The following is a 10000-nucleotide window of genomic DNA, read 5'->3' on the forward strand; positions in this document are numbered from 1 at the left end:
TCGTCTCGTGTGTAAGTGGGAGTTGCCTGTGTATTACCTGAGCATTAGTTTTCCAAAAATAACTACACTGCGCTCTCTCTCTCTCTCTCTCTCTCTCTCTCTTTCTCTCTCTCATTCAGACTTCAACCTCGGTCCTTCCCTCACAATTATCGTTTTGTATAAAGTATGTTATATTTTTACCCTTTTTTTGTATTCCATTTAACATTTTTTTTTTTGTTTTTTTTTTCCTGAAGAAAAAAAATCCCACATACGTTCGACACTTTCGAAAGCCGTATTTACACTAAACCGTTTGTTGTTGATTCATGAATAATATATATAATTTTCATGTAATTGAAGCATGAATAACAAAGATATCTGAATGAATTCAACAGGAAGAAAAATGAAAATCTCTTTTTCCAGTCAAACGTAAGCTGGACTTCTATTCGTGTTCTTTTCGTCTCGTGTGTAAGTGGGAGTTGCCTGTGTATTACCTGAGCATTAGTTTTCCAAAAATAACTACACTGCGCTCTCTCTCTCTCTCTCTCTCTCTCTCTCTCTCTCTTTCTCTCTCTCATTCAGACTTCAACCTCGGTCCTTCCCTCACAATTATCGTTTTGTATAAAGTATGTTATATTTTTACCCCTTTTTTTGTATTCCATTTAACATGTTTTTTTTTCTGAGAGAAAATCCCACATACGTTCGACACTTTCGAAAGCCGTATTTACACTAAACCGTTTGTTGTTGATTCATGAATAATATATATAATTTTCATGTAATTGAAGCATGAATAACAAAGATATCTGAATGAATTCAACAGGAAGAAAAATGAAAATCTCTTTTTCCAGTCAAACGTAAGCTGGACTTCTATTCGTGTTCTTTTCGTCTCGTGTGTATTCGTGTTCTTTTCGTCTCGTGTGTATGTGGGAGTTGCCTGTGTATTACCTGAGCATTTGTTTGCCAAAAATAACTACACTGCGCTCTCTCTCTCTCTCTCTCTCTCTCTCTCTCTCTCTCTCGTCCTCTCATTCATACTCAACCTCGTCTTCCCTCACAATTATCGTTTTGTATAAAGTATGTTATATTTTTACCCTTTTTTTGTATTCCATTTAACATGTTTTTTTTTCTGAGAGAAAATCCCACATACGTTCGACACTTTCGAATGCCGTATTTACACTAAACCGTTTGTTGTTGATTCATGAATAATATATATAATTTTCCTGTAATTGAAGCATGAATAACACAGATATCAACGGTAAAGGAATAAAATTATTATCTGTATTTATACTGTCATTTGAACAATCGTTACCATGCTGTGATTTAGGCCACCATCTTAAAATAATCAATACTCATCAACAGAATTCGTTAAGACATTTCAAATAAACAAAGAGCATTGGAAGCCAGTTTATTTCATTTGCATATTAGTATTTTGAACCACTTTAATATGTGGAGGTCCCTAATTAACCTTTTAATTATTTAAGGAGTTTCCTTACTTCTTATGCACTATATCATTTAGCATGAGACTGCTGTACTTAACGCATGCAACAAAAATAGATATTAAAAAGTACTTGGCGCATGCAACAAAAAGAAATAAATTCAAAATTTAAATAAACAAAACCGATATAAACAGAGGTTGAATTGGTATTAGTAAGTATTGACTGCTCTGACAGGAAACTCATCTAGCCTATAGAAATATACTAGGAAAATTTCACTCATAATTAGAAGAGCGAGGTCAGGGAAAAGGCTAATTGTATTTGTTTTAAATTTGCTTCTTTTTCGTATCGGTTACGTACACGTGTCTCCGGCCATAAAACCCGAGGCGTTTAATCCTGTTTGAAATACAAAAAGGAAAATGTCTAGGAACCTTTCCCTTTTTTTTTTTTTTTTAACTAGAATGCGTTATTTTTATAAATGAACAGGCAGTTATTTTCGAATTTTTCTAAACTGGGAGAGATTAAATAAGATGCCTTACTTCTAGGTTCTTCTTCAGAAAGAGGTGCGCATTGCTTTTTTTCTTTATTTGTATGTCTACGTTGAGGATGCGTATGCATGTTCGTGTTAATGTATATTTAAAAAATACCCACATATGCACAATGACAAAAACTGACATATGAATGTACCCCTGGAAGTTTTGCGTTCTTCTCCTGAAGCCTATATATATATATATATATATATATATATATATTACTATATATATATATCTATATATATATATATATATATATATATATACATCATACATCATACATACATACATACATACATACATACATCATACATACATATATATATATATATATATATATATATATATATATATATATATATATAACTTATAATTGTATCCAGTAAAGATTAAAACCGTGATTTTTTTAAATCCTCTTCTCAAATATTACAAGTACATGGCTACTTTAGTTTTTCTTCATATCATAGTAAACCCCTGCAATTACTGCTGTTACAACTGTTGTTCGAGTTAAGTTCAGTTCCAATAGCATGTAGTTCCTTATACGCTGTGTTGCCTTATTTATGCTGAGCTATATCTCACGTGACCGTCGAACTCAGCATATCTTATCTACAACTGATTTTACCAATTGTTTTCATTGCGTTTTCTCTCTCTCTCTCTCTCTCTCTCTCTCACACACACTCTCTCTCTCTCTCTCTCTCTCTCTCTATCAAAAATATTCGAAATAAATAGATTTACGCTCAGTGTAGCATTAGGCAAGGAAAACACTTCCAGGAAACAGCGCGAAAACCAGCCCTTTATGGAAACACATCTTTTGCGAAAAGGACGCCGAGAACTTCACTAAGACCCAGTTACAGCCGGGCAGTAAAGAAGCGAAAGGATATAAAAAGAAACATAAAAATGGAGATAAAAGGAAGTGGAGAGAACGTTACTTGCGAGCTGATATTCGAGTCACCTTTCGAATCGAGAGGTCGAAGGACTCCCAAAAATCGAATGCCTCGACATTAAGGGACTAATGTAAGTGAAACAAATACTTAAAAATAGCTATAAGAATCTATATGTCCATCTATACAAACTAAATACATGTGTCAAAGCAAAATTTAACAATAATATTTGTATAACTTAATAAAAGTATATATTTCAACAAACATCTTGCACCCTGAAGAACATAAAATGAGTGTAATAGTACCCCATTAGAAAATAGTTTCCATGATTATTTATTTTACCAAAAAAATTAAATAAATAATTAAATAAAAAAAAATAAAGTCCAAACAGAATTATAAAGCATTATTAAAGAATCTGACTGAAATCATTAATAAATATGCTTTCGATCCTTTAAATAACAATAAATCATTCATAAATTATTTCGCAAGGCCAATTTGGTCCAAGCTTATCAATAACAACAATGTAGTTGTAGTGTCTCGTCAGTACATCTCACCTCAGAGATGTACTGAATCAGAGAAGGAATATATTTTTAATATCAAAATATGATATATTTTTCCAGATATAGGAATCTACCCTGATAATGAAAACAGTATACGCCTACAGATTAATAAAGAAAAATGTTCATTTTTTGTGTGGTGTATAAACTTGTTACTGCAGAATAATCATCAATTCCTGTACCTATCTATACAGCCACGAACCACTCCTCGTAAAGTTAATATTCAGTAAAGGCATAGTTTACAGAATTATCTATCGATTTACTGTGACTCATTAACCCTACAATTGCTGCAGAATTAAATACGTTTTCTTACTACAGACGTTCAGTGAATATTATTTTTCTCTTCATTTATACCAACTTCAAGTTCAATATCCTTTATTTTATTTCAGTTCCTTCTTTTCCAAATCAAAATGATTTTATTCCACTTCTTCCATTGATTTTACTGTCCTTGACATTCACTATTACAATAATTTATGCACTGGATAGACAGTGATGGATAATCTTTCATTAACTTAGAAAGTTCGTGGAACTGGTTTTTTCTAGGTGTACATAATTCTGATATTTTGGGAAAATCGTTTAGAATCAACGAATTATTTCCGAATTTCGTAAAACATGTGGAACCGAGAAAAAACTTTTGGCTATATGTAATACATAAAAGAGGGATTTGTTAGGACAATATGTTTTAAATGCCGTTGTAAGGTGATGTGCTGTGACTTTCTTAGAATGTAGAAGTCATCAATTTAGTTTCTCCTTGGAGACAGTGCTAGAGGTGACCAGTATGGGAATGCTGATGTGTCTTTGTGGGTGGCGTGTTGTCAAAGTTGCTGTCTTATCAGATCAGTGCCATGTCGCTATGCACGAGCGGGTCGCAGAGATGACTTATGAAACTAGTTCTGGGCAGTTCCTGGGTGTGGAAAATGTGTGTGAGTTAGTACATGTGTGCGAGCTTTTCCCTACATATGAGAATGTAGGATTACCATGGTGATAGTTCCTTATAGAGAGGCGAGAAGCCAAGATGGCTTCTGTAAAGTTTCTTTTAAGAGAAGTGTTGTGAATACTGTGTTGTATGGGTAAGCATACGTATTTTGGCCAAAGATGTGGCTGGATTGTATTTGAATATTTATTTCAAAGATGTTCTTTTTCATATGATCTTTTGATTTTAATCTTGTGCTTATCGTGGTGTCTCCTGTCTTCTAACAGGCGGTTCTGGAGAAAGGGTAACTGATCTGGAGAAAGGGGAACTGACTTAATTGATATGGAAACTTAAATAATGTGTCATGGTGTTACTATGGACTGTTGTGACTTTTCCAGTTTCATGACTAGAATGATGTTGGTTATTTTGGGGAATATGGAATGGGCTATCTGAGTTGAATCATTCATTCAATCTTTTTTTTAGGAACCTAGGTTTATTTAACTAATGCTTTGTTCTTAAATAAATGTTATTTTTCTAAGTTCACGAGTCAGTTTTGATTGCCTTAGATAATGGAGGGGGGAGATGTGTTATCGAGAGAGAGAGAGAGAGAGAGAGAGAGAGAGAGAGAGAGAGAGAGAGAGCGCCCGGCTGTTGCCAGTTGTCTTAGACGTATGATCCATTGCTACCTTTTAAAATAGTAGAACCGAGATCTAGAATCTCAGTTATAGTGGTGGCAGCGGTTTTTGAACCGTGTTATGCCTTTTGTGAGAATACTAGCAGCTTAAAAAGGCAGTTTTCAGAGAGTTTGGTTGTGAAACTGTGTTAGGTTTTCAATTAATAGGTGACAGGGGATAAGAATTTTTCATCCGTCGTTCTGGTACTTGGAGGGAAATATTCAATTAGCGTTAGCATTTTGACCCCATGAGGTGCATTCGAAAGTCTCTGTCGCTCAGTTGATTTCTGTGAGTGTGTTTGCCGTTCGAGTATCGAGTCATTCTTACACACGCGGGTATGTCTGTTTTCGCGTGTTTATACATACACGCACACGAATCATCAATCTTGTATTCTCTCATTGACGACATGAGTGATACTTTTCTTTTTTTGCCTTTCTGTATGAATCATTTTTGGAGTTAAAGAATCAGTTCAGATTACCATATTTTCCAATAGGAGCAGAACGTGATGATTTTTTTTTTTTGGCACATGTTTAGAGGCGACGCATTTATCCTTTTTTTTTAATACATATGTATGCATATGAAGGTTTTTCATACATGCAACTCAGTTCTCGAGCTGTTTGGAGACAGCGCTCGCTCATGCATACACACTCGGCGTATTTTTTTGAATAGCCAGCAAAGGGAGACTAGTGTCTTCCACGGGGTAGTGCCAACGGGATGGTGAACTACTTCTTATTTTCTTTGTGCCCGGGTAAAGGAGGTAAGTTTGGCCTTGAAAGGAAAGTTCATTGCTATGCTCTTGAGTCCTTGACGACATAGTTCAATGCCACATCAGCTGATAGCCACTGAGGGATGATGTGACATGCCCAATAGGTTTTCTTTTAGAACGATTTTTTTTTCTTTAGCGTAAAGAGAAAATGCATATGAATGTGCCTGGTGATGCTAACTGGTGATGATACTGGAGTTATGGGGGATGATACTGGAGTTATGGGGGAATGGCAAAATTAAAGCCCTTACTGGTGATACGGGAGATATTCTATGGAGATATAGTACGGAGAATTATTACGGGGAATTGCTTACGGGAGAATTATTTACATAGAATTATTTACGGGGAGATATTTGAGTATAATTATTATGGGAGATATTTATGGGGATTATATTGGAGTTCATGGTAATAACAATTTTGATGAATGTGCCAATGATTTATGGGTGGTGATAACAATTTTGGTGAATTTGGTGAGTTTGGTGAATTTGGCGAATTTGGAGATACTGGTGATACTGGTGATACTGATATTGGTGTTATTTCTGATACTAACATGGAATATGGGAGGTACTAACCACAGATATAATGGTGTTTTATCGGAGGATATTGTGTTAATGCCCATTTCAAGAATATGGTAAAAGTCATATTGAGAATACCTTCCGGTCTTCTTTGCCCAGGTTTTTTTTTTTTTCTTTGGTTTTCTGTGATAGCTCTTGAGTTTCTTCTTTCTTTATGGGTTCAGCAGATAATTGCTTGAAGTCTACATGAGTCACAGATGTTACAGGTGTCACGGGAATAGTCAACAGTGCCATTGATTTTTCTTTTCCCCTTTTGGATGTTAGCCGTCGCTGACGTAAGTTTTTTTTATCATGGGCGAATTTGAACTTATTTTTCTCTCCGAACAGTTTGTGTAGATTTTTTTATATCTCAGTTCGTGACTTTGCATCATTGTTCGGGAATGTGTTTATAATTTCAGCAGGTTGATGCTGCAGAGAGATTTAGGGGAGAATTTTTTTTGCCTATTTTGAATGTCTACATGATGGCACTACATTTGTTTTCTGGATATTTGTGTTCCAGAAATTGTTGGTCTCTTGCACAATTGTGTTTGTAGCAAATTTGCCAGAGATAGGAAACTTGATTAAGTTTACTGGTGACCTGTGCCGGAGTAAATATGGGGAAGTCCTTGCTTAGACACTTTGGATTTGGAGTTTTGTTGTAATGAGTTATGGCACACTAATGATTGTTTTTTAATATTTCCTGGGCAATTTTATTTGCCAAGATTTTGCCATTTTCAGCAGGTATGCTAAACAGAGTTTATAGTTTTTTACTGTAACATTGAGCTCTTTAGAGATGCTTTTCGAGGTTATTTTACTGGAGAATTGGAGATATAATATTTTGGCTATTTTATATTTTATTTTGTTGGGGATAATCCAGAGTTTAGGCCTATGGTGGAAAGAGCTATGTTTAGTTCAATTATTTTTGCTGTTATTTTTGTGCAAATGGAAACCCTTGTGAGAGGAGATATGTGGCAACATTTTTGAGTTTGTCAGCTACATGCTTTGAGTTCATTTTTTGGGGACAGAGTTTCCTTTTTTGATTACCCTGCTTGGAGATATAATGATTTTTTGGATACTTGATTTTATTCCACATGTGGTTATTGGTGAAATAGAGGGGAATATGGTGATGTGCGGTTATTAGCGAAATGGAGGGGAATATTTTTATCACCAGAGTGGTTTTATTATCAATATGGTGTTATGTGGGTGGTTATAATTTTTGGTGGTGATATGGGGTTTTACAAGCCAAAGAGGGGGTTTTGTGGTTTTTTTGGTGTGGTGGCTAATGGAGGCGAGTGGCATTACTGCATTGTGGTTTTATGGAGATGTTGCATTTTTTATATTCACCAGTGATTATTTTGGCAGCATATAATTGTAGTTTATATCCCGAATAGGTGATAATTTGTTTTATATACATGGGGCAGTATCATGGGGGAGTTATGTCTTTTAAGACAGGTTTTGAGCACCTTGGTGATATCCTGGAGATAATTTTGTGAATTGTGATTATGTAATGTCAGTATAGAATATCTGGGCTTTTTGGAGAATAATGTTTTCTAAAGTTGCAATTTTACTAGATAAATCTATACTGCCATTCAAGCACCTGATGTGGTCACAGGTGGATTTTTGCTGATAATGCTGTGATGAGTCCGGTTGCTGACTTTTTTCCTTCGGTGTTGATTACTCAGAGTTTTGCACTATTCTTGGAGATGTTGACTATAGCCTTTCACGGATATGTATCTGTGTAAGGGGGTTGTTTCCGGTCGTTTCTGGCTGATGTGATATGTTGTGTTAGCAAATTCTGTAACGATACATATTGCTTTTATGAGGGAAAAGTTGGATTAAGTATATTGTATATATTACGTGCTTTATAATGGGAAAGTTCACTTATTATTGTTGTTATTATTTTTTTTCTTTTCCTACGAGATTTGTCGTAATTGGGGTTGAGCTTACATGGCATATTTATTTTAGACAGGGATATAATTTATCGGGGTATGTGAATTAGATGGAAGGGTGTTTGGCATTATATTTCATGGGGGTTAATTATATAAACAGTAAAAGGGTTTTTGCTGTTGGACAGTAAAAGAGGTCTTACTGATTTTGTGGGTTACTGTAATATCAGAGCTTGAGAGAGCTTTTTTGGTGATAATTTGGGGGTGGTTTTGTTACTCTTTTTTTTGGGCTCATTTTCTTTTTTTTTTTTTACTTGTGAGAATTGGTGTGTTTAAAATGTGATGACAGAAGTCCGTAGAGTTTTTGTGAGTTCTGGGTGGTGTGTGCAATGCATATATGGGGGTTGGCAAGCCTTTTTTTTTTGTATTATTGGAGAATTACATTGGAGAATTTAATATTTTCTTTACGGGGTTATAATAGTGATTTGTGATTTAGCGATCTTATGAAGTTCCTTCACGAGTTGTAATTAGAAATGAGTTCAGTGGTTATATTAGTGTCATTATTTGACAGATGTATGTGTAGGGTTAATTCTTCTTTAATTGACCAATGACATGACTGACATACTGAACACCATAAACATCGTTCCCCTACGCCCAGCAAGACGTCCATCAACTACTGTGGAGATGTATGTTGCTGATGTTCCCACATGAGAGAGTTTATGCGAGTCTATGGGGTTTTACGTCGCTTTTGGACTACAGAAATCGTCAGTTGTCTTTCACGGGGAGACGTTTTGCCTTTATACAGCGTGTTTCACGTGCCTGTGCAGCTGCAGACCAATCACATGCACGGGAGCGTGAGAAAGTTCAAGATGAGGAGAATTTTCTACAATCAACTGTAATTATGGCCCATATGCAGGCTGTTGAAAATAATGTATGATAGACTTTGTACTGCCAGAGACGTGCAGTTATTTTTATTTGGTGTTTAATGAGCCGACCAATGTGTTTTTTTGTGTGTATAAGCTGTTTTATGTGAGCTATGGCTAGGCAGGTGCTAGCATTCTGGGTGGCCGAGCATCTGTTACATAAAAGAGGGATTTGTTAGGACAATATGTTTTAAATGCCGTTGTAAGGTGATGTGCTGTGACTTTCTTAGAAATTAGAAGTCATCGATTTAGTTTCTCCTCGGAGACAGTGTTAGAAGGGACAAGTTTGGGAATGCTGATGTGTCTTTTTGGTCGGCGTGTTGCTGTCTTAGCAGATCAGTGCCATGTCGCTACGCATGGGCGGGTCACAGAGGTGACTTATGAAACTGGTTCTGGGCAGTTCCTGGGTGTGAACAATGTGTGTGAGTTTGTACGTGTGTGCAAGATTTCCCTACATATGAGAATGTAGGATTACCATTGTGATAGATCCTTACAGAAAGGCAAGAAGCCAAGATGGCTTCTGCAAAGTATCTTTTAAGAGAAGTGTTGTGAATACTGTGTTGAATGGGTAAGCATACATATTTTGGCCAAAGATGTGGCTGGATTGTATTTGAATATTTATTTCAAAGATGTTCTATTTCATATGATATTTTGATTTTAATCTTGTGCTTATCGAGGTGTCTCCTGTCTTCTAACAGGCGGTTCTGGAGAAAGGGGAACTGTTCTGGAGAAAGGGGAACTGATCTGGAAAAAGGGGAACTGATCTGGAAAAAGGGGAACTGATCTGGAGAAAGGGGAACTGACTTAATTGATATGGAAACTTAAATAATGTGTCATGGTGTTACTATGGACTGTTGTGACTTTTCCAGTTTCATGACTAAAATGATGTTGGTTATTTTGGGGAATA

The sequence above is a fragment of the Macrobrachium nipponense genome, chromosome 6, assembly GCF_015104395.2.
Source record: "Macrobrachium nipponense isolate FS-2020 chromosome 6, ASM1510439v2, whole genome shotgun sequence".
NCBI lineage: Eukaryota > Metazoa > Arthropoda > Malacostraca > Decapoda > Palaemonidae > Macrobrachium > Macrobrachium nipponense.